Here is a 5,585-nt window from a genome sequence, read left to right on the forward strand (position 1 = left end):
CCCCCCGACACTATCGGCACCATCTGTAATTATCACTTCTAATGTGAGTGGCACTGTTATCTCTTCTAAGAGTCCCCATTTCTAGATTGTAAACATCGATGTGTCAGGTGTGTGTCGACGCGGCCAGCACAGTCGACTTCGAGATTGACCGTGATAATTGCACGTTACGATTATATCGGATTGTATCCTTTCGCCGTTATTCTCAGTTGTCATTCTCATCAACACAATCATTAATGCGACCGTTCACTCTGTCATAAGAGCCCCTCGGCGTATCTCGCGCGGATTGCAGATTGCATCGTAACACAGCCGCGATCAAACAAATCGCGACCAACAGTGAAAGTTATCAAAGCGAAAATTAAAATGCAGTGCTCTGAATGCTCGGGCAACGTGAAACGGTTTTGCCCTTTGTTTGAGTCATTGCCAACCTCTACGGCTCAAATAAAACATCGAGATAGTTTCCCATAACCCACAAATCTTATTTTTATAAAAAGATCAGTTGCGTTATAATCATATCTATATTGATATGCTTAGTTATGTGAGTAACAACCCAAATAGAGATATTTTTAGAAGAAACTGGATTTTAGAAAAAAATAGAAACTTGCTAATTTATACTGGTTAGGATTTATTGGAAGTTACTGCTCAGAAAATAAACTGGAAAATATTTATCAGAAACTAGGCAATAAAAAATGGCTAATAAATAGTTAATAAAGATTTTCTTTCTAAAAACTCGGGAAATGCTAGTAATGTTACTTGACAAATTACTGGTCAAAAACTAGGCGAGAAAAAATGATAATTAAATTAATGATAATTAAAAATAATTAATAATAAAATGAAAAATAAAGCTACAATCATCTCAATAATGAATAATAAATTTGTGTGTGTATGTAGACTCTAACCTAAAACTCTACCTTCTTATTTTTGTCTTATTTTTATATTGAATAGAAAAATATATTATTTTACAATGTAGAATCGGACAATGAAAACTATTTGACAGAATTGTATACAAAAAAAGATTTGGTTAGAAACTGGCCAGAAACTAATATTCCTGGCCAATTACTAGCTAAGAACAGATCGCTCTCTTTTTACTTGGAGAAAAAACTATATATACACGATAAATTTTCTAAAAATAAAAATTGCAATTGAATAACGAAAACGAATCCTTTCGTTGCTGGACATTTTGGTGGGTATACTCCATTTCACTTAATTACTATATTTAAAGATATCAAGTGTTTTTCTAGTATCCTTAATTTCGTATTGAAAACTACAAAATTAAGTTAACTTCGTAGCGAAAGATGTTAACCTCTTAACCCTTTAACGGACGCAGGACTATCCGCACTACTCACACTTAATCGCGTGCGACCGGGTAAGATCGGCAGACCGAGTCACTTCCGTGAAAAATTCGCGAACTCCACGCAGGATGCAACAAGCGCTCTTAGGATCTCCAGCATCGAAGGGTTCGGACACTGTAAATGGGCCAGTCCGCGTCTCGAGTTAACGCCATCGAAAATCGCGAGATCTTGTGGATCATAAACCGCGCGCGAGACTCACCCAGAAGTAGTGATCGGCGAACTCCGCAGTATGGAGGGAGGTAGATCCTCACGGTCTCGAAACGGAAAGGTAACTGCCCGCTCGTTGAGCTCGCCGTGGAGCTCGTAAACTCGCAGGAGGTGTATACACCTCTCCTACCTGCGTTTGATATACCTCTTGCCTCGACCACGCTCGCTCCTCCAGCGTCGCCGGACGTTGTCGTCGTCGCCGTTGTGTTCCCGCGTGTGTGCACCGAGACATCGTCGGCCGATTACGCCTACTGCTCCGATCCCACAACTATTCGCATGTGGAAAGTGCGAACCACACGCGTAGGCAGGGTCGGCTCGACGGAAGAAAATTTCGCATTTTCGCGGGCCGGTGCAAAAGTTTGGGTCAAGTCAACGTTTTCACTCAAGTAATAAGGTGGAGGGCCAATAAGGAAGAGTGAGAGTGCGTGTTTGCGCAAATATCCGTGGCTCTTTTCTATCTTCCAAGCGCTCACTATCTCAATCAAATGGAAATTTACAAGCGCACGATCGCAAAAAAAGCGTGCAACTGAATCGATGCGGAAAATCATTAGAGCGCTCGATCTGGAACAGCGAATGGGTACCTAACGCCCGCCGGGAACGATTGTCGCCTTCCTTGTCCTTGAAAAGGAATGTCAGAAGTCTGCAATCTGCAACGCCGATTTCCAACGTCAGCTCGCGGATATCGTAAAGTATTCCTTTTTCCGCGGCTGCCGCGACAACCGTTACTGTTAGCTGTCGCGTTACTAGGTGAGTCGCCGATTAATTCCGAGTGCCCCGACCGGCTTTGCTACCTCGTAACTGTACAAGGAGTAATACACATGACGAATCTATAAATATCAGGGAAAAGAGACGATAGATGCTACAAATAGATTTCAGATAATGCTCGTCTGATTGTACCAGCGAATAGAGAGAGGATGTTTTCCATTAGAGGTGCACTTGAGTCCCACAGACCCGATTATTCAACTGAGCTTCAGTTCCGCGCTTCTACCGACCGTGTGCTTATCGATTCTATTTGATCTTAACAACGTTTAGAGGATGCAAGTGAACCACTGATATTTACGCAAATATACGCGGAGAGAACTTTATAGTAAAAACCATTATATACACTGAGAGAAAAATTATCTTAAAATCAATAAATATTTCCTTGGTGGGTGCCATATTTACTTAAATCTACATTCTCTTTGCTTAAATCAAATATTGTTTATTTAAATCAAGTAAACAATATTTGATTTAATTAAAGAGAATGTAGATTTAAGTAAATATGTTAATGGCACCCACCAAGGAAATATTTGTTGATTTTAAGATAATTTTTCTCTCAGTGTAGAATCTTGTAATCGAGGAGTAAATCAACATTTTGCAGTAAATTATTAACCTTTCATTTCATGTGCTATATTTGTACGTTTTAGAAGTTGAAATATGCTGTTAAAAATTTACTGTGTTTTTTGGCAAGGTAAATCTTACTGACACTCTCTATTTCTGCACTACTGGAAAATTTGAAAAAAAATTATAGAAGAAAAGAAACTAAAATGTTCTCTCTGTGCGCATTTTATTTTTTTATTGCTTTTTTATCGGCCTCTCACTATCACTAAAGTGATCGCATCTCAAAGCATTTAACACGCGTCTAAAATTCCAATCAACGCTCAGACACTTGGAACTCTTCTACGTGCAAAAACACCTTAACGTACGACAAAACCCACGCAAGAAGCAACATAAAGCGTGCTAGGAGCGAACATCCGTTCTTTTTCGCTTACGCATGCATTCGTAATACGAACGGGAGGGGCGCGTTTCTCCTTTACTTTCTCTAGCTTTTTCGCGCGTTACACGGTGCGTAATAGTCACAATTCGGCCGGGACGAGATCGAGCTCTGCGACAATGCGCGTGATATGTCGCGTATTCCAATCCCGACGAGATAATAACGCAGATAGCGGCGCTGACAGTGGATAGTTTATTGAATCCCGACGAAATGACATCGATCGATGCGCGCATTATGCATCACCCAGATCCCTTCCCGTATAAATCCATCAGGTTATTTCCATATCCGTGGTCGGCCGGCCGGAAGCCGTTTATACGGGACGATTTGCAATTCGAGAGGCGCGTCTAAACATCCTCTCGAGATTAAAAGGCGCTTTCGAACGCAGATGCATTCAGAATCGATCCGTGTAATCGGAGATGGCGATATAGGTGCGACGATAATTAGCATACACATGCAGTTGATTGACGTAGCGCTCTCTTAAATCAGTGCAAGGTGTGTCGGAATAGATCTGGATGATTACGCGAGCTAGATTTTTGACAAGACCATGTCAGGGACCAATTTTTGCGTAGAACTCAAATAAAAAGATATAAGCGTCTAAATTCTATAGGAAAAATATATTTCGAGAAATATACTGATAATATATATCTAAATACATATTTAGATTCTCTGTATCCACAAAACGTGAAAATCTGATTCTGGATCTGATTGATCTGGATGACTCTCCGAGTCACAGATTTTTCACGAGGCCACACTAGTTTTTGCGTAAAAAAGTTGCATAAAAAAATGGATGAAATATCTAAATTCTATAAAATATATTCTAGAAAAATATATTATTTATTGTTCCTAAAGATATCTTTCGATTCTCGCCACAAAAACAAGGTCTGAAAATTTTCCGTGAATCTGAAGAGGGAGAACTTGATTGCGAATTGTCACGGCACCTCCGGCTACACTTGATGAATGTAGAACGGTCGGCGTACTCGGCGAGCGAGATCGTGAATACCGGGGATCCGAACCTGAGAGACGGTGGGATCCGACGGAGGTAGGCAGCAGCAGCCTCGAAGGTGGTGAACGTGTCGTCACCGTTCGTCGCACGACCGCCAGCGACCGCAATCTTTTTTTTTCCTCGGTGCTCTCCTCCGCTATAGAAAGTGAGCAGGCGTGGCGCATGAAGTGTAGAGCGTAAGGGAAACGCGCGAAGTGTATAACGAATTGCGAAATACACTCGGGCCGGACCCGAACCGAACTCCGTTTGTGTGTCTCTCTCTCTCTCTCTTTCTCTCTCCCTCGCTCTCTCGCTCCTCCCTTGCTCTCTCGCGGATGCCCCGCGGCCAAATCGAATCCGGTCGAGGCTGGACGACCGAAAAGTTTCCTTTCTAGATCATAGAGTTGTGCCAGCGGCGCGGTCGCTCCCGCCGCATGTGCGACACATATGTCAGCGAAATTGGCTGTCAAAATCCGAACGGTGCATGTAAAACGCCATGGGCCAAGACTCCTTTCTCCCCGAGGGCTCGCTGCAAGCTCGAGCGTTACATGTCCTGTCTTTGACATAACGATCACCCGTGTAGGCAGCGGGACGATATCTGTGTTACGACACGCGTGGAAAGATCGGTCGGCAGCACGGTATGATGGATCTGTTGTGTAAGTCCGAACTTTGACGTTTAACGTATTGCACTCGCCACGGACAATGAGTTATTTCGCAATGCCGTGCGATGTCGGGCGCCGGTGAATGATCACGCGTCCGTGTCGATTAACTGTGAGTTAATAGAAATTAACATTTCGCGCGCGCGCTGTAGTGCAATTAGGTGGAGATACAACGATAACCATAATAATGGCGATCGCCATAGGAAGCGGAAGAGAAAAAAATAACAGTCACGCGGCCCGACAATTAGTTCGAGATCTCTCGGAGGGAATGGATGATCTTAATGGAGCGTCACGGGGAAAGGAAAGTTTATTCCGTGATTTTTGCGCCCGTCCGTCCGTCCTCACCGTGCGACGAAAGGCTCACTTAAACTCGCCGCGAATTCGGAGCGTCCACCCGTTCATAATTGACGCGCGAGTCAATATATTTCGCATAATGACATCCTGTTCGGCTACACGTCGTGTAACCGGTGCCACGTATCGACATCATTCGGCTTTCAAAACCGGATTCGGAGAATGCACTATATGGTCACCGAAAATTCCCTTCTCCCTTTCTCCCGATATCGTCCCGACCGCGTTGCGCAAACCGCACGCTATATATATATATATATATATATATATATATATATATATATATA

At 42.9% G+C, this 5,585-nt stretch overlaps 2 protein-coding genes across 26 annotated transcripts in view; one reads left to right on the forward strand and one right to left on the reverse strand.

The window, feature by feature from the left end:
- The window catches only part of LOC116846578, a 25,070-nt gene extending 23,332 nt beyond the window's left edge, over positions 1-1,738 (reverse strand). The window contains exons 1-2 of one of the 2 annotated variants that reach the window (XM_032820612.1): positions 1,549-1,738; positions 1,344-1,463 (exon numbers count right to left, since the gene is read on the reverse strand). The gene's annotated coding sequence lies outside the window, so the exon portion shown is untranslated. The remainder of the gene's footprint in view (positions 1-1,343; positions 1,464-1,548) is intronic. The other variant, XM_032820611.1, reaches the window with a different exon arrangement.
- LOC116846577 overlaps positions 1-5,585 on the forward strand; it is a 248,303-nt gene that overhangs the window by 168,935 nt on the left and 73,783 nt on the right. The gene's annotated exons all lie outside the window — the stretch shown is intronic.

This window comes from Odontomachus brunneus, unplaced genomic scaffold (assembly GCF_010583005.1).
Source record: "Odontomachus brunneus isolate Ranch 3 - 2012 unplaced genomic scaffold, Obru_v1 Obru_scaffold_066, whole genome shotgun sequence".
In the NCBI taxonomy this organism is placed as follows: Eukaryota; Metazoa; Arthropoda; class Insecta; order Hymenoptera; family Formicidae; genus Odontomachus; species Odontomachus brunneus.